The sequence below is a fragment of the Cygnus olor genome, chromosome 6 (genome assembly GCF_009769625.2).
Source record: "Cygnus olor isolate bCygOlo1 chromosome 6, bCygOlo1.pri.v2, whole genome shotgun sequence".
In the NCBI taxonomy this organism is placed as follows: domain Eukaryota; kingdom Metazoa; phylum Chordata; class Aves; order Anseriformes; family Anatidae; genus Cygnus; species Cygnus olor.
In genome coordinates this window covers 10,437,720-10,461,132 of record NC_049174.1, presented here as the reverse complement: position 1 = coordinate 10,461,132, position 23,413 = coordinate 10,437,720, and the positions used below count along the sequence as shown (strand labels likewise).

General features: G+C 49.0%; 1 long non-coding RNA gene across 8 annotated transcripts in view; it reads right to left on the bottom strand.

Annotated features, from left to right (window-relative positions):
- Positions 1-2,236: 2,236 nt before the first annotated feature.
- Positions 2,237-23,413, bottom strand: part of LOC121072207 — a 28,225-nt gene continuing 7,048 nt past the window's right edge. For 4 of the 8 annotated variants that reach the window (XR_005821062.1, XR_005821064.1, XR_005821068.1 and 1 more), the window contains 3 exons: positions 4,694-4,797; positions 4,063-4,411; positions 2,237-2,859 (listed from right to left, as the gene is read on the bottom strand). This is a non-coding gene — a long non-coding RNA (uncharacterized LOC121072207). The remainder of the gene's footprint in view (positions 2,860-4,062; positions 4,412-4,693; positions 4,798-23,413) is intronic. The other 4 variants (XR_005821063.1, XR_005821066.1, XR_005821067.1 and 1 more) reach the window with 2 other exon arrangements.

The window sequence follows — 23,413 nt, the reverse complement described above, 5'->3', positions numbered from 1 at the left end:
GTTTTTGGCACCAAACCCAGCTGTCTTCCCACCCAGCCCAGCGTCCCTTAAGGTGCTGCCCATCATCATCTTTTCGTCACAAGGGTGTTATGGAAAGAATAAGTCTAGGCTGGAAAGGGATGAAATAATTCCATGATGAATCACCCCTCATCAGCCACAAAACCTCAGCAGGACAAATAACTCGTCTGGGGCCCCCTCCTCCCTCCCCTGCTGGCTCCCTGTAAAACTCAATTAGAGCAAAGAAGGTAGGGAAGGGAGTAAAGCTGTTTTATTGAACCTTAGCATCAGCACTTCTTTACAGCCTGGCTGCTTTGTGTACGTAGCAATTGCTAGGGTGGAATGGGGGAAAACCAGCATGATTGCAGACGAGAGGTGCTGGTGGGACAGTGTTTGAAGGGAGCAGTGGAGCATAAGGCCATAAACCTGCTGGGAGGTCACTGATGGGGCTGTTTTGGGAACTGTGAGCCCTGCTGGAGTTTTATCGCTATGGTCTGAGGGGTTGTAACCTCTGAGGATGCTCTGAGCTGAGCAGAGCATTGCTATGATTTACTGGCTTATTTTAAGCTAAAAGCTGCCTTAGCCCTGGATGAGGGTTCAAGTTCCTTGCTCCTATGCTATATAACTTTGCAAATTAGTCCAGGGTACATTATATATATATGGATCGGGCCAAGACTGTACCTGGAAGGACAGCCGAGGTGTATTTAGGGGTCACTTGTGCTTGAGCATATATGCATGTTGGAGATGGGGGGGAAGACCACATAAATCTCCCCTAGACAGAAAGAGCTATTTCTGTGAATTCTGTAAAACTGAGTTCTGGCATTCTTTGCACTGAAATGGGGCCTGGAAGCCTCTGTTGCATTTGGGGTCCCCATATGGTTGGTGATCAATAAACCAGGGTGCGAGATGCCCTGCCCAAAATGTTGGTGCCTGTAAGGGAGCTGCTTGGAAACCATCTGGTGCTCCTCCTCCCTCACCACCCAAAAATGATAATTGGTAAAAAATGAGCCACTCCATGGAAATGCTGATGGCAAAACGCCACCAAGGGAGGTGGAGGGGGATGGCGGGGAGGAATCAAGCAGCACTGACCTCTTTGTTTGGATAATGCTGAAACAGCAGTGCCAAAATGGATCATGTTTGCTTTGAGATGGCTCTTCATCTGGAGTTATTTTTAAGGCAGGTTCTGTTACTAAATGTATATAATGAAATCTACCTTAACATCTGAGCAGGGCAGAAGGGGAGCGTGTGATCGACAGCATCGTACCTCTGTCTGCGTGGCAGCTCTCACCTCCTCCCCGGGCAGCACTGCTCCCTGAGAGCAGCCCACCCTGGCACCTTATGGCTTGTCCTGGCAACAGGACAGGCAAAGACACAAATGGCCTTTTCTCTGATGACAAGGGAAGGGCCGTGGACGGACCTCCAGGCTCTAGGAAGGGGTAAGCAGGACCGTTTTGCTTCCCCATCTCCTGGGTTCACGCTGCCCCATGCTGCCCAGTGGGAATCTCCTTCCATCCTCTCCATGTCGTGGCCTTTTTCTGGCTGGGTATCCAGGAGTCCCTGCTATCACTAGTCCAGAAATCTCAGGAAACTCTCATCAGAAGAAATCCTATCCCTTTTCCTCCTGCTCCTAATCTCTGGCCTAGTTGGAGCTTCTTTTATCATGAAATATGCAGAAAATTGTTGGGTTCTACTAATCTGAACTCCTTCAGTCAAGACAGGACTCGGCTTGCAAAGAATGTGAATAATTTATGTGCAGATAATAATGAGAGAGAGAGCAAGAGGAAAAGGGAATCTGTCTTTCATTCTCCTCAGTGCTGTTCCTGAGGCTCTGCTGTACCGAGAATAGCCACTCCTGATTATCCCAGGTGGCCTAATTCATGTGGGGACCATCCTCTGACCCTGTAAGCTGAGCCTCCTTTTCTGGTTTAATGCAATCCACTGTGGATGCAATTACTAAGTGGGGAAAAAACAAATACTTTTCTCCTCCAATCCACCCAAGACCTGTATTCCCTTGCTTCCCTGCATACCTTGGAGTAGTTTTTGGCTGTAGGCAAGTCCCCAGGAACAGCACAGAAATCCAGCTTCCAGTTCCAGCTCAAGCCTTGCAAATGCAATGACTCACTCTCAAGAAACCACACGCTGCTGGCATGAGCCAGAAGCCCTGACATATATTTTGAGGAGCCCTAGCAAGGGTAAATACATAGCTTGTGAAAAAATGTAACAGCAAAAGAACAGCTTCAATACATTGATTTAATATATGAAATATCAGATTTTTGACTGCAGGAAAATGTCTGGGGGCCTTATATTGTATGCTGTGACTTTGAGAGACAGATTCAGTTCTCAGTTGTTTCTAATGTCCTGCAATGCATAAATAGGATAAAGACACAAAATAATTGAAGATCTACAGCTCAGCTACTCTTTGAGGCAGGGGGAAACATTGAAAGGAAGGGGAAGGTGTTTAGAAGTAGAACAGAGAGAATCTAGCACGTTTCTCCTATTGATGTGAGCTCCCAGGACACTGCTAAAGGCCGTTCCTGAAAAGCCTGGTCCTGTCGGCGAAACGTATCTGCAAGCATGAGGGACAAGCGGTGGTTAGAGCTGAAAGGTAAACCTGCTTAAGAAGATGCATGCCCTTTATGGAGAGCGGAATATTTGCAGCTTGAAGTCAAATTCAGCAAATAACACAGGGAAAATTTTCAAAAGCTCAAACATTATTTTTCCCCCTCTCCATCTCAAAAGGGGATTCATCTGTTGGTTTTCAAAGCGAAGAGCAGTGCGTGTTAAGCCTAAAGCTGAATTCTTCGCTTCATCCCTACGTTGCTTTTTTCTTGTCCTGTCTTGACTTTGCTGTTGATTGGGATGCTTGAAAAAATAAAATAAAAATAATAATAAAACAACAGCAAAACAAACCAGCCCACAAGGAGACGTGTTCTCCTCCCAGTCCTCAACATCCGTCGCTAGCAGAGGTTTGCTCAGATCTGGTGGGGATAGGGTGGTAGTGGGGCTGTTTTTCTGTTCCTGCTTGAAACTTCCCCTTAAGGCAGTTCCACATTAATGGTGGAAATGTCAAAGTCCCTGAGAGTTATGTCTTTACTGATTGAAAAGGGGTGGAGCAGTTAAAGTTTAGGAACAACCACGGTTAAATAGACTAGCGTAGACTAATCCAGCTGCCTTGAACAACCACAGCTGAAGAGCCCAGGTGCCTTGAACTGTCACCTGTTGGGTGGCTGGTGGTGGCAGGGAGGGGGCTCTGGTGGCACCCCGGCTGTCCTGTGGGGCTGATGGAGAGGACAAGCTGGTCCCACGTGGGGCTGGTCCCATGCTGGTGCCCACCCAGGCCCTTTCCCCTTGACTTCTGCCCTTGCTTGGGGAAGCTGGCATAGGGAAGTCACTGACGCAGGGCTGTGAAGGATGAACATGGACAACATGGCCACGGATAACGTCCCTTTAATTACTATTAATGACTTAATTGTGCTCTCCATGGCTCTGCTTAAGACAACCACATTAATTGCTCACAAACAAGCTCTGGACACTTACAAGCTGTGACAGTCAGCAGATCGTTTAAATCCCAGCCCTGCAGGTTTGACCTCAAGGCTCTCCCTTGTTGTCTACCTGAGCAGTCAGAGCAATGCAGCTTCTGGTGAATTTCTCAGGGTGTTTGTGTTGGTTTTCCAGACAATTTTCAGGTTGACCTGATGCCCCAAGCTCTTGTTTTGGGGTGCTGTGAAGTTATTTATCAAGCTTCACTTCCCCAAATACAGGAGGATTTGTTCAGCTGGTGACTATGTGTGGAGGGCAAGGTGAGGACTCTGCCACCTCCTATCAAGGCTTGGGAAGTCACTCAGAGCAGCTGCAGGGTGATATCTCAAACTCTGGCTCTCAAGGACGGGAGGAATAGGGCAGTCCCACAGTGCTGTCCCTTCTCTCAGCCCCCCTGAGACCAGGTCTGGAGGACCACCCAAGCCAGGTGTCAAGCCTCTGATGTGCACAGGGCTAAAGACATGCTGAAAACCCTCCTCATGCATGCTAGCTTCAGCCTCACACCCCTCACCTAGCCTCTCTTACCCTTCATTTTCCCCTGAAGTCAAATATGAGGGTCTCGCGATGGGGACAGAGGCAGGCTTGCTGGTGGCTGGGATGGGGAAAATGTTATTTTTTTTCTCCCAGCTGTGCTCAGCAAACAGCAGCGAGGAGGCCAGGGCAGAGCTCCTTGTCCCCTCCTGTGCACAAAGGCAACCCCGCTCTCAGCTGGCAATGACCCAGAGGGGCTCTTTTCCTTTCCTGCTGCGTTAAGGTATCCTTCTCTCCGCCAGTGCTTCCCAGCTCAGCAAAAGCAGGAAATAAAACCGAAGTCCTTGCAGAGCCCTGGCTTGGCTGCAGCAAAGTCCCCAAGCTCGGCTCGCTGCAGCAAATTCTGCAAGAGAAAATGGAAGTCAGATGGGGTGAAAAAGTCCTAAACTTGGAGTGCACCTTCCTTTTAATCCTTGGAAGGCACGAAAAACACTCCCTTTTGGAAAGGGGAACATATGAAAAGATCTTGTTATTACAAGGGCTGAGGGCGACACAGCTCAGCTCTGCCCTGTTCAGGCCCCCTTTCAGCAAACTTTGTACCAGGCTTAGCATCTTTGGGGGAAAGTAGAGAGCTCTAACTGCAGACAAATTAAAAATATATCAATATACAAAATGTAACACTCACAGAATCTCAAATCAACGCTGGCTCCAGGCAACAAAATCAATCACACACACATTTTCCATGCCACGCTGGCTGCGAGACATGCTCTTAGTTCAGGGTGCGAGCTGCTGAAAAAAAATAAGAACTTACGCTCGTGTGGATGAAACCAAGAAAGCCTAAGGTTGCGACATCAAGAATCATCACATCAGCCAAAAATACGTGAAAGCCACATGGCAACCATTCCCAAGATGAGAAAGGAGGAAGATTCATAGACAGTATCAGAGGCGCTTCATTCCTTTTTCAAGGGTTGTTGCATCAGCATCCAAAACAGGGGTGTGTTTGAATCAGTCCTATCCCAATAAATTATTATTATGCTCTATTAAAAGAAAACAAAGGCAGAAACGCCTGACAGTCTGGGAAACCTGACAGTTTCCGACCAGCCCTCCTCTCAAGCTCCTCTCTCTTATCACCAGCTCTGGCTCCGTACACGGGGCAGGAGGGACATGCAGATTGGTGTGCACATGTGTGAGTGTGTGAGCGTGTGTGTGTGTGTACCACATGCCTTGCGCAGCTGGACAGCGGGCACAACTCCCAATGGATGGTGTTCTCCTAATATTGGCTCAAATGTCCCCAGTTATAAGCCAGCAAGACTCCTTCCTAAGGAAAAAAATAAGAAGCTGGGGAAGGGAGGGGCTCCCTCGGCTCCAAAAGCGCATCAGGCAGTAATTAATCACTTCGGGGTATGTGCTGATATGTAATTACATGCAGCAAAAGATCTGGCAATGCTGTTTGCTATCAATTATCTCTGCGTATCTGTCACGTAGACTGGGTCATCTCATAACCTGCAAGAAACTTCAAATCCTAATGTTTAAGGTAATCTAAATCTAAACGTAAGGTAAAACCTAAATCTTCAGATTTAACTTCCAGTGTTTCAAGCGTCTCATGCCCAATTCCTGTTTTAAAGACCTCCAGCAAGATCCTCTCCTGTAATGACCTGAAGCTGTGGAGGATTCACAGAGCAAAGACTTTCCAGAACTGGTACAACACAGTGCCTTTGAGGGCAGTCACCGTGGATCAGGCTGTCTGGCTGGATAACACGGGAGATTGTAACCCTTGCTGGGAGGTTAATTCTGCCTGCTAGAGTTGGTGCAGTCCCTTTAGCAGTCATTTATGCAGAAGTTTCATGCAAATACATGAGAAACACTAGGGAAGTCACAAGGAGAAAATAGAGGAAGGCTGCAGAGACTGAACCCCAGAGGGCTGGGGTTTTCCACCCACAGTGAAACAAAAACCCAGCTCTCCTGGTCCCTATTCTTGCTTTCAAATGCATAAACACACCCCAAGACTGTCTGCAATAAGTGACTGTATTTGTATATGTATATTCTGAGGGTGGGATGTAGAACCACGCAACTCCAAAAGAGCCAAGTTACTGCTGCAGAGTCAAACATCACAGCGGCAGGTCACAAGTTCTCCTTTCTGAAGGAAAAAAAAAGTCCAAGACCTCAGATGCCCTCAAACAAAACTGAGGGCAAGAGGCTGGTTGTGAAGCCCTGTTAGAAGAGGGTCTGGTAAAGCCTATCTCGGCCAACCTACAAAATATTTTTGTTTGTTTGTTTTTGGCACAGAGGACACCAAGTGGAGAGCGAGCACCCATTTAATGCCCATGCTGTCTCCCTCTCTAAGTCACAGCCCAGCAATGTGTGGCTGTCTGTGGCAGGCTGTGACGATGCAGGAGGGTTGTAATTGTTTTAATCAGCTGCTATTTCATCTCCTTCTGCCCTGAACTGTGCAATGACAAAGACAAAATGCGATACACTAAAAGCCTTGTGCCTCCAGCACAGAAGTGCCCATCAGCTTAATTTATCTCAGTTGTTGCAAGAGTTGCAGTGTGGTGTTGGGAAATAGCGGGCACCCTTCCACCCTGCTAGGTCTCCACTTGCAGAACTTAATTAAACCTTCAGCGACCATTTTACTGTCTCATCTGCCTCTTTCCCAGGGAAGACTTAACTCCATCGAGGCACAGCTCCCAGCGACGATGCAAAGAGACGAGCTTCCCTCCCTGTGTCAGCCCATCAGCTGGGCCTCTGATGTGACTTCTCCCATTGCTAGCACAGACTGGGATCACTGGAAGGAAGGGGAAGAAGGGACGGAGGGGCTGATTCATCCCTGGCCCAGCGTCAGCCCAGCCCTTGTTGTTTTTCTGTGGGGAACGTGTCTCAGTTCACAACTGGGCAGTGAGGCTTAGGGGAGAGATGGCCCCTGCTGGCTCCCTGGCCTGGTGTCAGGCTGAGGGTTGGGCCTGGTGATCTTAAGGCTCTTCTCCAACCTAAATGATTCTATGGTTGTATGAATTAGGGGCTCAGCACAGGGGTGGCTGATGGCACCTCAGCACCCCCAGGGGAGGAGAGAAGATGGCTGGATGGACGGCTTCCCCGCCGCATGGCCTTGGCCCTGAAGGATCTGGGTCTGGCCAACCTCCCAGACAGTTCCTTTGAGCTTTTTTCCCCTCTCGCCCATTCCCTGCTCCTCAGAAATGCACCCCATCATCCCTAGGCTCCTGCCAGCTTGACCTCTGCCAGCTACCGCAGCTGCAGGATAACTTGGTGCCTGCCCCACACCTCTTCTCCCTCAGGCTCTCGTCGAGTTTTGCTGATATTCGCAGAATGTTTCTACGGCAGGCCGTGAACATGAACAGAGCCACCATCAGCAGGTTACAGGTGTAGGGCTGGGTTCCAGTGTCAACGAATATGGCTGAGGGACACACCGATCTCTTCTGGAGGGGCTCTGGGAAGGAGAAAGCCCTTCCCGAGCCTGCAGCCCTCCCCAGAGGAATGCGAGCTATGCGGGGACTGGAGGTCACTGCAATCAGGTGCAGCAAAGGGCAGCTATAAAAGGGAAAGATAAAGCCAATAAATCAGGCTGTGGGAAGAGGAGGAGGGCACAAGTGCACAGAGCTGCTGGAGGATGGTGCAACGCAGCCCTCGCAGGCAGCGGGAAGTGGCACATGAACACTAACCTGGGCTACAAAGCAGCCTGGGGCTGGGGGGATACACGGCACAGGCAGTAGGATCATAGGGACAACATCTACAGAGAGAGAGGGAGAGAATAGAATAGAATAGAATAGAATAGAATAGAATAGAATAGAATAGGGAAAAAAATAAAGAATCAGTGGAATAAGTACTTACAGAAGAAGTCCTCAAATTTTTGTTTTGCTCATTATTTTATTTTATTTTATTTTATTTATTTTATTTTTTTATTCCAACAATGGGAGGAGATGGTTGGTTGTATTCATTGGTGAAGGAGAAGGCACAAAACTAAATATATATAAATAAATATATATATATAAATATAAAAACTATTTTAAAAACTGCATATATTTTTTTCTGTTTAGACAGGAAACCTCCCCCAGGCTTGAATCTCCATTGTGCAAACATTCATTCCTGCAGCCCCAGTTCCCTATTTGAGACTACAAAACAGTGGCTTAAGGGTGATGGGTGGACATCTTGGCAACTCATCTGGTCAGATCAACCTGCTCTCCCCCCTTCTTGAGCCCTCCAGATGAAAACATGATTTCAGACACGTTTTTTGGGACAGAAAAGCAGTCAGGCAGCTATGCTTGCTCACCCAGAGTGCAGAATAGGCCCTTGGTGAAAAGAAACACACATTGGTCCTCATCCATTCTGTGTAAGCAGGCAGAGCTATAATAAACCCACACCAGATGCTGTGGGTCTGATCCCACCTGGTCCGATCAGAGCCGATGCACCCTGGAAGAGATGCTGCCGACATGACTCCAATTTCCCCAGCAAAATACTGAGAACCCAGCTCCAGTGCAAACTGAGAAACAAAATGTTAGCTCGCCCAACTGTGGAGAAACAGATGGAAAACGCAGCCCTAGGTGCCTCCAAAAATAAAGGCTGCAATGTGTAGTCTCGTGGCTTTTAGCTCGGTTTCTTAAGATGCAAGGCTCATGTGGTGGGGTTTAAAGTAAAAGTGTGTGAGAGGGCAACCTCAGCCAATCCATCATCCCAGTTCTGAGAAACTTTTGAACCCTTTGGCCAATCTCCCCTAGATTTGGCAGAGGAGTTGAAGTCTCGCTGACACGAAGCGCCTACAAGCTCTGCGAAAATAGGTGACTCGCCTGAGAAGAAAGAAAGACACTATAAATATCCCGAGTGAGGGAAGAATTCATCGCTCACTCAGCTCTTGATATGCATCAGAGAAAGCTGTTATGAAAACCCCTGCCACAAAGAGAGGCCCAAGCATGAATCATTCCCTATGAGATATCAAAAATTCTAACCACGGTGGTGAAATCCATGAGGACCCAGGCAAACTTTGTGCCTCAGCTCTCAGGACCATGTATCCCCTGCCTTTGGCTGCGCAGGGGGCATCCTGTCCCTTTTGGAAACATCTTCTGGGGGCAGAGGGAAAAATCTCTTTCTGTTTGGAAAGCGATAACATCTCCCTTTGTAGATGCTGACCGTACTCACAAGGGCTTCTGCTTCTAAAAGACTGAAGAGTAGCAGCTACTTAAGCCTATCTGCCTTCCTCAGCCTCAAGGGAAATGGCTTTAGGATGTGTAAAATGGAAGAGAGGAATCAGCATCACAAGCCCGCAGGGACTTTCCAGCCTCCTCCCCCCCTCCATGGGCTCCCACTGTGCCTTGTTTTCTTTTTTCCCCATAGGCTGGACTCAAGCAGTCAGGGGCCGGACGGGTAAGGATAACAACCTCAAGTCCCAGCTGGGCCAGTGGCTACAAGGACAGCTGTCACTGCACCCTGCCCAAAGCCCATTCCCAAATCTGAGCTTTTTCGAGCAAAACCAAAACACCCTGAGCATTGCATTTTGAGTGCATGATAACTTAGTAGCCCAAATGAACATCCTACACCACTTTTCAGTGAATACGGTGAAATTAAGTGAGGTGTGCTGGGGGGAATTGGCATGTGATGGTCAGGAGACAAGGGACAGCTAAAAGTTAAAAATTCAAAGCAGTGGGGGTGAAACTATCTACCAATTTCTCACTGTCCAGGATCCGGAGGGGCTGGATACTGAACACTGAGATAAAGCAGATGCCTAGCATAACCTAAATACCCGAGATAACCCCCAGTGTGGGGTACGGCACACATCCATCCCTCACTGAATTAGAGCCAACATACGGCAAGGTGACCAGGTCTGAAGCTGTGGCTCTGACCTGTGCTGGAGGGCTCTGCTGAAGCAGCCAGGTCCCACCTGAAGGCAGTCACAGCAAGCTTTTGGTGTGCAGAGGTGAAACAGACTCAGAGCAGCATGGCACGTGGGCAAGGGTGCCAAGAGGAAGCATGGGCAGTGACAACATTGACAGGAGCGTAGTGGGCCACCAGTGCTGTGTAAGGCTGAGGGCAAGTGTCAATCCTCCATGGTCTACAATCAGGAGTGTGACACACAGTAAATCTGTGGGGCCCTGCTTTTTAAAAGCTGTGAGGTGTGGAAGGGGGAGGATCCTTATGAATTTGTTCCACCTGCTGAGTTCACATCTTTGCAAGAAAAATCTTAGTGGCTTATTTTTCAGTCTCTCCCCACCGTGCCTCAAGCAACGATACCAGGTCTTTTACTCTAGGTAGAAATGATATTGAGGGCTTTTCTGAGTCTTATCTGGTTTTTGACTCCTCCTTGTTCTGTTATCTGTTCTCTCATTTCTCCAAGCCCCTGTGAGTGCTGTAGTCAAGTCATCTTTAAAGTATGAGCCCTCATCCACCAAAAGGTCAAACTGTACCCCAGCATAATCTTGGTAGCTAATGGCTGAAGCCAAAGCAGAAGCCACACATCTCCCCTCCCCAGAAATTCCTGAGGGTGGGGAGCCCTGGGAAAGGAGGGCAGTGCTGCTAACACAACAGAGAAAAGGGGAGATGGATGGATGGGGAGGGGTAAAAGGATCAGAAGAGTATTTGCTTAGTGTGCTCTTTGCTGTCTCTGAGAGGCATTTCTCACAACAAGGGGATCACATCGCTCAGCAGACACCCACAGAAGAGCTTGGGAGCCTAAGCCTAAGCTCTGTCTCCATGATTGCACTTCCCAAAAGCAATAGCTTCCAGTGCTGGAAAATTAAATTGGCCTTCCCTCCTAAATCAGCTTGATGACATTTGGTTTTAAGCAGTTCCCAGGCTGGCATTTGAGAGGCAATTTTAGAGGTATTTTCAAATTTCATCCCACACTGTTCTTCAGATGGAGTACTCAGATGGTGGAGTCCCCAGAGCCTGTCTCTGAAACCCCTGTGAGATGCCAGCAGCCCTGCTCCACGAAGAAGGTTCAGCTGTACAGGGGTGTTGTGCTCTGGCACCCTGCATGACACGCACAAGGGCTTGGTGCTTTGAGACACTCTTGCCTTGCTAGCAACAGGCCACAGCACCTAATTTTCTCTTAGATTAAGTCATTCTTCCCAAATTTCCTTCTTTTGTATAGGGATTCCCTCTGCTTCCTGCTACAGGCTTCATGGTCTCTGAACTATAAGCACTTGGAAGTATTTGCACTCTCAGAGAGATCAGTTCATCTGTTTGGCTATTTTTATTCTTCCTGCCATAGCACCTTGAAGATCGGTTTTCCAGAATAACCTCTGGAGGTCAGGAAGGGAAAAAATCATCTCAGATACAGTCAAATGTATTGAAGGCAATTTCCTACATAACTGTACCCTGCTATATCGTGCTGGAGCCTTTAGAAGTTTCATTTAGAAGGAAATTCAGATCAGAAGCTTGCTCTTTAAACATTGCCTTCAGCATCAAACCAGACGTTCACACCAGGTGTGGGTGCCAATCCATTGTGGGAATTGTGGGGTAGGGCAGTCTGTTGTGAACACCCCCAAAAATTGCTCTTGCTGTCTGTGCACCCAGGTCTGGAGCCTAGAAACATGGAAAGATCAAGTCTCTGAAAAAAAAAAAAAAAAGAAAAAAAAAAGAAAAAAAAAAGAATTTGTTTGGAGAAAGGTAATCCAAATATTTCCAGGCTCATCTCATTCTTCTTAATTGTATTTTTGTTTGGCTGGCTGCAGGATCAGGTTCCCTCTTGCTTCTTCTTGAAGATACAAGGCCATGATGTAGCTGTTGCAGCCTTGCCCACTGGCATGTTGTAGACCTGGAGCTTCTTTTGTCCACGGCTGCTCTGCACGCAGGTACATGCACATACTGGCCTGGAAAGCATGGGCAGTGCAGTTTAGGAAATACTGCCTCCAGTCAGTAACTGCCTCCTCTCACAAAGCTGTGCAAAGAGACTAAACTTTGCCACCTTCTCTTCCCTGGCTCCTACCTTGTACCCAGTGCTGGCACAAACTGATACTCATCTGGTCCCAGCAAGCCCCAATGCCTCAGCTGTGTCAGCCATCCTCCAGCTCACACTTCACAGGGGTGCCACAAGGATGGGTCTACACCTGGTGGTTAATTATACAGTATACAAGTCCAAACTAGAGCATCTTTCTGAATTACCTATGTGGATACTGGCAGTGTGAAACTGCGTTGAGCCAAAATGCAAAAAGGCTTTCTCTTCACTACATTAAACAAAACAAAACAAAAAAATCAAACCCACACGTTTATTCCTGAATGAGAGCATTCCCTTTAATCTAGTCTAGAACATCTGGGGATCAGTTGCTGTGAAGCTAAGACACAGAAGTAAAAGGCAGAAAACATAGGTAGAGTTTCTTTGGACCAGAACAGTGTTTTCAGAGCATGATTACAAATTATTTGAGGATCATTTGAGGGACATATCTGAAGGTCTGAGTGTGCTTTAAACACACCAGTCTTTCAAAATGTTGCATTTCCCCATAGCTGGTAGTTCTGAGGCCCTTGGAAGATGGCATGATCTAAAGCTTCTCTATACCACCACGAGGTTTAACAAGGAATCTTCTGTCCCCAGAATCCAAGCCCTGAAGTGTGTGAAGACCTTGGGACTTGTGGTTAGGATGGTGCTCCTACTGCTCTCTGACTCCATCAGAGTTACGTGAGGTGGTAGCACTTGAAGCACAGAGAGTAAACCGTGGGTAAGCAAAGTTCCCTGATCACCACTCATGGAAGCAGAGAGGGCTTCCACCTACTCAAAACAGTCTGAGCAATGGGTTTGGTTCCCAGACTATTGGCAGAAGAGGGAAATATAATGGGAATTATTTGGCTTCACATCCTCTACTGCTGGCTGGGTGCCTCTGCACATTACCTGCTTATCCCTAATGCTTCTCCAATGAACGTAACCTGTTTTCCCTGGTTTGTCAGCATCGCTGATGCTGCCAGGGATGGTTGCATGTTCTGCTCCACTGGCAGCCTCTTCTTGACTCATCTTCTCATCTCCCAGTGAACAACTGCTCCCTTGCCAATGATAGCATCAACTTTGAGGGTATGAATGTCTCCTCTGACTCTCCATCCTCACACACACGACACATCAGAGTCAGGTCTGAACTTGTACCAGCTTCGGTTTTGCTTCTGAAAGCAAAGCAAGTGGCTGTCATCATCTTCCTCTGCTTCTCACACGACGTGGGGACTTCACACACTGTGGCACAAAGCCTCCGGTGCTGCAAGAGGGGCTGGGAGCCAGCTGGGCCCCAGCTGTGTCTGGGGAGAGGGGACGAGTGTAAGCACTTCCCTTTAGCCCTGATAAATCCACATTTTTAAAGTTATGATTCCTGGGCCCTCAAAATTGATTTGGCTTGGGTAATCCTCCTGGCTTTGTGCTGGGCTTCCTTTTATGTGGACTGGAGCTGCTTGAGACTGGGAGCTGAATGGCAAGTCTGGGAGGAAGACACCTCCAGGGGCAGCCCTGTCTTATGCCATTGTCTAAACACTAAGGTAGAAGTCAGTCAGGCTCAGGCATGTGAGGCCATGACTTTCTGAGATGCAGTGGAGGCTTTTGAACAGAGCCAAAACCACCTTGCTTGTTGTTTGTTGTTGTTTAATGGTGTGTCCCCAACGGTTGTCTAAACGCCCTTCTGGCCCTCCTTCCAGAGACCCGACCAGCTGCCCAAGGGCCTTTTCCCTCCAGCTGTCCCTGCTGGGGGCTCACAACGAAGATCTTCCTTCTACCAGGTCTATACATCCCTCTGGGCCTGCTGCAAGGGGTTCTGGAGCCAGGCTGTGGCCTGTCTTTGGGCCCTCACATGCGGGCACACACGCATGCACTGCCACGTACCCCGCTGGCACGCCGCATGGCAAACCAAACAAGACGCCTGGCCACAGTCCTGCTAATCCTTCCCTGGCCTCTTCCCTATCGACACGTCATCTAAACCATTACACAGTCCTGCTGTTGACTTTGCTAGCCTTTGATCATTTATTACCGGCTGGACAGATTCTCTCCGTTATGAATTACAGGCCTCTAATTGGATTGAGAGCCAAGCCTGCACCTTCCCCTGTAATTTAGCTTTAATTAATGATCATTTATTATTAACCGTAATCGGCTGGGCTTAGTCTTAATGTCAGCTGGTTATTATCCGGAGACCAGCATGGATTGTTTTCATCTCCTTTATTACCCATTTCAATAATTTCCTCCTCCCCTGTTGACAGATGCACACAAAATGCGTACGTCAGCATAAACGACCACTGTTAAGGAACAACGGGTCTTTCAAAGCAGCTGAAGTCAAAGAAAATTCCCCCTGTGTCTCCAGGTCAGTACTCTAGCCAGAGCGGACAAACCAAAATGCCCCAATATTTCTACAGGAGCTACAGTTTACCTTTTTTTTTTCCTTTTTTTTTTTCTTTTTTTTTTTTTTTTTTTTTCTGATGCACAAAATCTGTAATTGAGAGTGGAAATCAGCAAGGAGTATTTTGAAAGAATTGGGGCATTTTCATATTCTTTTATATTTTCCATTTTCTCACTTCTGGCTTTAAGAAAAAAAGAATTGGAAAACAAATCTTTCCTTCCTCTTCCCTTTTATCACATTTCTACCCCAAAATAGCTGCAGTGAAAAGTTATCACAAAATAAACCCAACAAAACAGCAATCTGAGTACCCAGGAGAGGTCTTCAGAGCCTGCTTAAAAATAGAGAGCTGGAGAAGAAAGAAAAATGCTTTGCCTCTAGCCTGTGTCCATTCTGCAAAACCACTCCACAAGGTCTACTGAGAGTCCTCCAGCAAAGCCAGAGGCTTCAAAACCAATACAATCACGTGCCAGGGTATTTCACCTGTCCCTCTTTGAACGTCCCTGCAAGCTGAGCATGTTGAAAGTAACAGTGGCAAAGGCAAGAGGAAGCAGTGAGACACGGGAAGGTCCCTTCCTCTCTTATCTGGGGTTGAAGACCTCTTTGAGAAAGATCAGGAACAGGTCAGAGGAACAGAAACATTCCCAGGGACAGACACTTTAAAATGTTCAGTGTCAGAAGGACTTGAAACCCCACCTTGCTCCCAGAGATGTACTCCTTGCCTCGGGGGTGCAGGGGAATGCTGAATCCTCCTAACACTTTGCAAGCCAAATGCAATGCAACACTCATCTTCATGCATTCAACATGCAGATCTAGAACTTGGGCCAGAAGAGACTGACATCAATACCAACCTGCTTCTATTTCAGCCACTTCCCAGTTAAATCCACTCCAAGCCAGCAAATCCACATGATTTCTGACAGCGAAGAGATCTGAACACCCTGCAAGCTCTGATCTTGAGGGCACAGGAGCTTGCTGATACAGACACTGGGATGGGATGAACACTGGGATGGCTGGGGCTGGAGGAAAGCCAATGCTGCCCCAAAATGCCTTGTCAAACATATCCTCTCTGCAAGCCTGCTTTTTTACCTGTCCACAGACCACTGAGAAGCTCTGCAGAGGAGACACAGACCTCTTCTGAAGGGATGTGGTTATACAACTGCAGCATGACCTGCACAGATCGGTATTTCTTTGTTGTCTTTCCCAGACCCTAGGAACACGATCCCACAAACTCCCTGAGTCCAGAGACGTGCAATAGCAAGCTTGCACACAGAGGATTGCCCTGGCACCCAGCATGGCTCAGATCCACGACCCATCATGGGGCAGGTCTTCCTCAGGACCACAGGGAATGTGGCAGCAAGAATTATTCATGCTTTGGTTCCATACCAAGGATGCAACCCATGCAGACAAGCGCTGTACATGTGGCTGCTGGCTGTGGCCACAGGACAGCAAGGCGTCCTGCACAGGGAGCCCCAGAAATGTTCGCCTAAATTAAATGCAAAGCTTCCCAGTTAAATTGCTTTAAGTCTCTTTGTGGCTAGGCTTAAGAAGGATTAATGCAGCTGTGATTCAAAGTGAGGTAAGCTAGATCAAACAGGCACCGGTATCTCTGGGTGAGACCAAGCAGGCATGGGTAGAAGTCACAAACTACAGCATGAACTGAAAGCATGTCACGATGACAGGGAGCTTCCCAGGCACACACTGCCACTCACAGAAAACAGATAGCAGGGAAAAATTTCAAGTGACAGTGGCAAATTATCTCGTCCTGACCACAGCATGAGGGCTGCCCTGGTACAACGAGCCTGAGCTGAGTGCATCATCCATCCAGGGACTCTTCCCCCAAAGATAAAATTAAAGTGTGTTTAATTACTCTAACTGAGAAGTCAGTTCAGACCAGCTTTCCTGAAGGTGCATGCCTAGAGCAGCCCTTGAGGAACTTAAAAACTGAAGCTGTTTTAAGTTGTGTACCAGCTCCCTGGGGCTTGACAAAATTAGGGTAAACATGTCAACAAAACACATTAAAAGATGTTTTCCTAACTTGCTTTCTACCCAGACCCAGCAGCTTTCAATGGAGCCAACTAATCTCCAAGCCTTCAAGGTTGGAAAATCCTACCCAGGGAAGAAATACCTGGTACCATAGGAGCCCGGGGAGTGTGATGGGGAAGGAGAAGGTCCCTGCATGCCCACATCCTCAGCCAGTGGCTCTCTGCAGCCCCTCATGGAGGAGCCAGGCAGCTGGTCCTCAGCAAGCAAGCAGGGTGGGGAGATGTCCAGGTCCTGCTGCCCACAGCCACTGCCCCCGAGGAGGAGATATGTTACCGAGATTTACCTGTGCTCTGAAGCTGAGCTAGTGAAGAGCATTGAGGTGCACAGCACCACGATGGCTGTGCTCCAGCAAGGTCCCCAGCAGGGGATGCCCAGGGGACCGTGCTATTTAATGTGCTGTGACCAGCATGCCGTCATACAGCCCGGCTGATGGCCGGCCGCTCGCATCCAGCAAGCTGTCATCCACATCAGCCATGAGGGCCACTTGTGTTCCCGGACAAAGAGCCAACCAGGGCCATGCCAGTTTATTCTGGGATGTCTAGGAGGCTTTAGTTTGGATTTGCTTCACTGCAGGCGGCATGCACACCTGGCTGATGCAGGGGCAAGGTTTGGAAAGGAACAGCATGGTGATAAGGAAGGCTTTCAGAAATATTTCCTAGCACTCAGTAATGAAGCAAGGCTAATGTCTCTGTGAAATTTCACTATACCTGGAAAGAAAAATCAAGTGCAAGCTAGAATCATAGAATGGCTCGGGTTGGAAGGGGCCTTAAAGATCATCCTCTCTCCTCTGCTACCTCCCCCAAATTCCTCCAGAGTAGGAGCTGTCACTGCCGTGATCTGTGGCTTCCCCAGGTATAAACTGAATCAGATTTCAGGCATCTTTAAGCCAGAATCTGGAAATAAGCTCTGCATGGCCTCATGCGTGACCCAGAAACAAACAGCAGTGCCGGGTTCAGATCACAGCTTCTAAATCCCAGCTTTCCTCCTGCCATCAGCCCTTGTCACCAGATGATAACCAGAACCAAATGGCTGCCGTGGCACTGTTTAACAGTGCCCTGGACTGATAGCCATGTCCTGCATGACACAGATGGCCAGGATGGATGTGGGCATCATCTTTGTTTAAAAGACTCCCAGCTGCCACGGCCAGGTACTCTCCTGGCCTGGCTGGATGTATCCTGGCAGTTCTCTTGCAAAGCCTGGGCTGGAGCTGCAAGAAGGCTTCTGAAATCCTCTTTGCATTGCATGGATGGGGAGGACCCAATCTCTCAGCCCGGGGCCATCGGAGAGGGAAACACAAGCTGAGTGCTGACAACATGGGGCCCACGCCCTTGTTGCAGGCTTCAAAACCTGCCTGTTAGAGGGCATGATGGAGAGAAAGGGGGTGATGATGTGGGACCTCTGCAACCTGGGCAAAACGCTACCTGAGGCGGCAGCTTTGTGGGGCAACGCTTTCCCTATTTAGGTGAGGGGAGAGGAGAGGTGGAGCTGTGCCTTGCATGTGCTGCCCCTGGGAGAAGCGCAGACAGTCCCTGACCCAGCTGGGAGGTTGCAGAGGTGTGGGAAGGGCAGCTCTGAGGCTGCTGCAACAATGGCAGCAAAGGAGCCCAGGGAATCCGCATCGCTGGCAAGCAACTGTGTGGAGCTGGAAACATGTCTCAGGGCACTGCCTCGCTGTCTGCAAAACCTTCTTCCCACGCTTCTTGGGAAACAGCATGCCCGAGGTGCGATTTCTCTCATCATCAGCCGGTGCCTGGGGAGGGAGAAGGCGCACACAGAAGGTGATGCTGTGAGGAGGGCAGGCTGGAGGCTGCCGCAGCGCCTGGCTGCCTGGAAGCGCGGCCGTGCCCCAGCCCCTTGCCAGGACCTGCTGCTCCTGGCAGCGAGACAGCTTGGTGCGTGGCGTGCTGCCCATTGCTGAGCACAGAAACCACCCGGCCGGGCTCCTCCCGAAAGAGCCAGCTGAACTCATGGCAAAATTTAGCAACAAAAGCGACGGCAAAGCAGGGTATGTCTGCAATGTTGCTACCCGCCAGCTGGCCGGTGTGACGTCCTTGCAGCCACCCCTGCCCATAGCAGCAGTGCTTTTGCTTCACACCCCACATAGCAGGGGTGTAGCAGGGGCTGGTGTGCACGCCAGATAAACCCAGAGCCAAATCCTTCAGGCTGGGAAACAGAAGGGCTGGGGGCATCCACCTGTGAGGCAGTAATTCATGCTAGCCTCTGTCCTCACTCCATTTGCTAGTTAATTGTTTCTGGCTGCCAGCAGTAAGAGCAGAGAGCATCAGCAAAAGGCCATACCTGGGAGAGCCCCAGCACAGGCACGGACAGCTTGCAAAACTGGCAGCCCTCTGCAAACAGTGGTTTTCTCTTTCTGATTGCTTCCAGTCCTTCCCAAAGCCTTCCTCAGTGCACTTTCCAAGTGGGGCATAAGGTAGCTGATCTGGATTCTTCCTTACAGATTGGCAAGTTAACAAAATGTACACCCTCCAAACCCTAAGATTATTTTACACCCACTGTGGTCAGTCCCTATATCATAAGTAGGGCAATAGAGCAAGCAAAGTAACAAATTAGAAATAAACCCCAGCTATTCTGACACAAAGAAAAACTAGCATGAATAGCTGGCTTTAAACTTTCCAGATTGCTCCTCTTCTCCGAGGAGAGTGTGCTCCCTCCACCTCCCCATTCCTGCCCTGGTGCAGCGAAATTTCCTGAAACAGCTTCTTCTAACCACTTTGTTTTGGATTCAGCTCATTGGTATTCTGCAAGAGGAGCTCTCACGTGGAGAGCTATCCTGCCAGGCCTGTTCCAGCTGATTTCCTCGTGGAGCTGAAGCCTTTCCTATAAAACCATCAGCCGCAAACCGCTTCCTAAGCTATCAGCCAGCATTTGCCTCCTTTCTTCTTTACCATTCCCAAAACATCCCCTCCTCATTTTGTTTCCTTTTATTTCCCTTTCTTCACATCTCCATACTGTGGAACACTGTTAACAAGATTTACGGCTAAATATTATCTGAAATTCAGATAATTTAATAGGCACTTGCTGGTCCGGTTTGAAAAGCAAACAGCTTCTCTCATCACTCTGCTTTTGGCTCAGATACCTTAATTGCCTGTGACACACCATGCAGAGGGTAAATATTTGGTCCGGGCTGTGAAGCCTAAAGGCTCCCCTCCTGCACCCTGTGTGCAGGGCAGCCATGATCAGAGGCTCAGCAGCACTGGGGGGATGCCCTCACCCACACCGGGCAGTTGGGCAAAGGTTTTCACCCCTGATTCAGGTCACTGCTGAGGACTGACAGAGCAGAGGAGAGGGGAAAAAGGGGAGCAAAGTGGCTCTGCAGGAGGCTGGAATGACAGAGCTCGAGTAATTTAGTTTAAAAGGACTTCTGGAGGCCACCGGTCCAAACCCCTGCTCGAAGCAGGTCCAGCCAGATCCAGTTGCTCAGGGCTGTATCCAGCTGAGGTTTGAATATTTTGAGGGATGAACTCAGTTTGTGGGAAGATGGTTCATTTCAGGCAGGATTTTCTCTGCTTTACTTAACTCTACAAAAGCAGAAGAGATGGAGAGTTTGTCCAGGAGAGAAGGCAGCATATTAAAACTAAGACATGGTATGCCTCCAGCCAAGAACAGCACAAGATGGGAAAAATGACTTCTCCAAAAGTAATTATGCAGTTTAGTGATTGAATGAAGGAGACAGCTGAGGTAAAATTCATGCTATGGACCCTCTGGCAACAGCACTGCCAAGAAGACCTTGTATGGGGTTTTATGCTAGGCAATGAGCAAGAGAAACTTGAGTTTTATCTACTCCAGTGACCCCACCAAAATGGCCATATTCGGTCAGCAGCAGGGGAAAATGCCACATTGCAAAGGGCATGAGAAATTTAGTGTCTGGCTTGCAAATAAACAGCCAGTTCCTAAAGCTGGAAGAAGCCTGCAGTCATTCCCTGCAGCTGGCTTGTGTGCTCTCTGCAGCAGCAATGGGCCTTGCTGTTGCAGACTGCAACGCTGGGAAGTAGGAATTCGCAAATAATATTACAGAAATCTTTCAAAGAGATGTAGTTCTCCTATTAGTCCTCACTAGGACCATGCTGGTGCCCGTTCTGCCATGCCAAATGCAGCCTGCTTTCCCTCGATGGCTAGGCAAGGATAACTGTACTGTCCTCATGCTGTTTGGGCAGTGTCAAGTTTGTCCAGAACACCAGTCAGACACACTGTCCTGTTTCTACTTGTCTCTAAATCACAATAGAGGAGGAATTTGTCAAATTGCCAATTTCTGTGGCTTCTGGAGGATGTCCAGTGTCCACCTCCATGTTGCCTCTGGGACTCTTCGTTGGGGTGCCTTGTGGCCCTTCCTCATCCCAGCCAAAGTTCCAGCTCTCCCAGTGCTGGCTGTGCATGCAGCTCCTGCACCAGGTTTGGGTGCAGGAGAACAGATTTGGGGACAGAGTGCAGGACCTTACAGGAGGCAGTATCTGGCTAGTGAACCTGGCACATGCAGGAGAACTTGAGAAAGAAAACCACAAAAGAGCTCATTTGGAGTCAACATGGCCACAAACAGAGCCAATGACGTTGAATTCCCTTCACCTTCAAAACAAAATATTCTGTATTGATGTATAAAACACTTATTTTTCCAGCAACTTCTTTAGAAATTACTGAAAAAAACATTCTCTAGAAAACCTCTGAGCAGATTTACCATCTTTTATTCCCTGTAAACTCCATCTGTCTTTTCATCCTTTCCTCCCTATCCATGCAATGTTCACTGTCTATCATCCAATTATCCCAAAAGGCTTTCATTATCCAATCACCTACACATCTCTCCCTGGCGAAAGGAATAAATTTTAATTATCGCTGTGTTTACGCTTAATAAATTGGAGGGCACAGAGGCACCACTGTGTAGGACAGTCCCTGCTTTTCTGTGCATGGGCCATGGCAAGGGATCTTTCTTCACCAAGCTGCAGTCTGACTGGCTCCTCAAAGCATGGTGGTAAGTCACGAGAGTTGGGGCCATATCATAAGGAGCGTGGTGAAAGGAGAAGAGCCTTTCCTTCAGCACCAAGGCTCCCTGGCAACATCTTTGTGAAGCAACAGAAGAAAAACAGTGCCAAAATGTAAGCTGAAAAAGTGCCCAAATCTCTCATCACCAAGCACAGCATAACGAGAGGTCTGCCCTTGGACAGGAAATTTGTGTAACCAAGAACTGCACACAACAAAAACAAACACAAGGGAACTCTGTTTTGCATCCTGGAGCTTCCTCTTTTGCTGGCTGCTCTGAGCTATATTTTCTTCTTTATCAGGTAGTATAGTGATAGGACAAGGGGGAATGGCTTTAAACTAAAAGAGACTAGATTTAGATTAAGTTTGTGGAAGAAATTCCTCATTCTGAGGGCAATGAGGCCCTGTCCCAGGCTGCCCAGAGGAGCTGTGGGTGCCCAAGGCCAGGCTAGATGGTTCCTGCTCTGGTTGAGGGGGTCTCTGCCCATGGCGGGGGAGGCATTGGGTGGGTTTTAAGGCCCCTGCCAACCCAAACCTTCCTGTGACTCTGTGATCTCGCAGATCAAAGCCTTTGTCCTCTTCAGAACCTCGGGTGAGACCATCCCATAAAGCATGAATTTTGCTGCTATGCACAGATCGACCCTGTGCACCCTGAGCAGACTTGCACACAGCTAAGAGCAGCAAGCAGAGGATTATCCATCCCATAAGCATCCTGGAAGGCCCACAGGCAAGAACCAGAGCGTGGAGAGGAAGATGGAGGCCACATACAAATTTGCTTTTGGAAACTGATGATCTGACTAGTTCTCTCCAGGCACTACCTTGCTGCAAGTACCGAAGGGAGCTCTGCTCAGAAAACCCATCAAGGAGTACTTGGAGGTCCTGAAACAAGGAAGCGAAGAGCTTCAGGGCCTAAGTGACTGCCAGGCAGCAAGACATTGTCACACAGCCCCAAACAGCTGAGCTGCAATGCAGTGTGACAAAGGAACGACTCTGTGGCAGCTCGGCCCCTTGATGAGACCGTGCAGAGTGCTACATGGGCAGTTTTCCCTTTAATGGAGAGCACTCCCTTGGAACAAGCGCCTGGCACCAGATGAGTGAGGAATGAGATGGCTCTAATCCCGTAATTTAATTAGAGCTGCGTAGAGCTGCTTAACAAAAAGACCATTTCCTGAGCTGGCCGCAGGGCTGGGTGTCTGGCTGCTCTCTCTGGGCTGGCAACCCAGACCCTCTTGCTCCTGCTCTGCTACAGCAAGGAGTACAGTGCTCTTCCACCCCTTATAGGTCTTAATTTTCCTTCTCGTGGGTTTACTATCAGCTCCAAGACTGCAGGCCTCATATTTGTCAGCAAAGGGCTACCCGGTGCTGTCTGGTAGGGAGAACAAGGGCCCGAGCTCTGGTTTTGTCCTACAGGAGGTGGCTGTGGAAACCTCAGCTCCACATTTTCTTCCATGTGGGAGAACTGAAACGAAGCAAAAGTTTGAACCAAGGCAGGGATCTGCTGAAGGGCTGTGCTGTTGGTGGGTAGGCCCTTCCCTGTACCGACAGCAGGGTCCTGGCACCCTGCTCCCACACCATCCCATGAGCAGAGATCTTGCCCTCGGATTTTGGGACCTCCCCAGCTGCACTGAGGAAGGAGGCAGCACTGAGCAGCCCCCCAAATTGTGAGAGGGGGGATCCCCCATATATGCCCCCATATCCACTGCAAGTGTAGGTGGGGATGGCATGGGGCATCACCTCAGAGCGCTACCAATAATCCCTCTTCCACTTGGCCACAGGGCTGGTGGAGGCTGCTGGCGGCCTGCGGTGCCACCATTCACCGAGCGAGGCTGGCAGTGTCCTTGTTGCCTGCCGTCCTCTCGTCCTCCCCCAGGAGGCCAACCCTGGAGACCACAGCACTCTGGGGAGGAGAAGGAGATGGTCCCCGTGCAATCCTCAGGCCTCCTTCGGCCAGGGGTGGCCGGGTGTCTCTCTTGCAAAGGCCCTGCCTGGGGCACTGAGGAGCAAAGGCGCAAGGGGTGCTCCTTCAGCAACCTCACTTCTGCTCCTTGCAGGTCCTTCAGAGGCAGCATGGC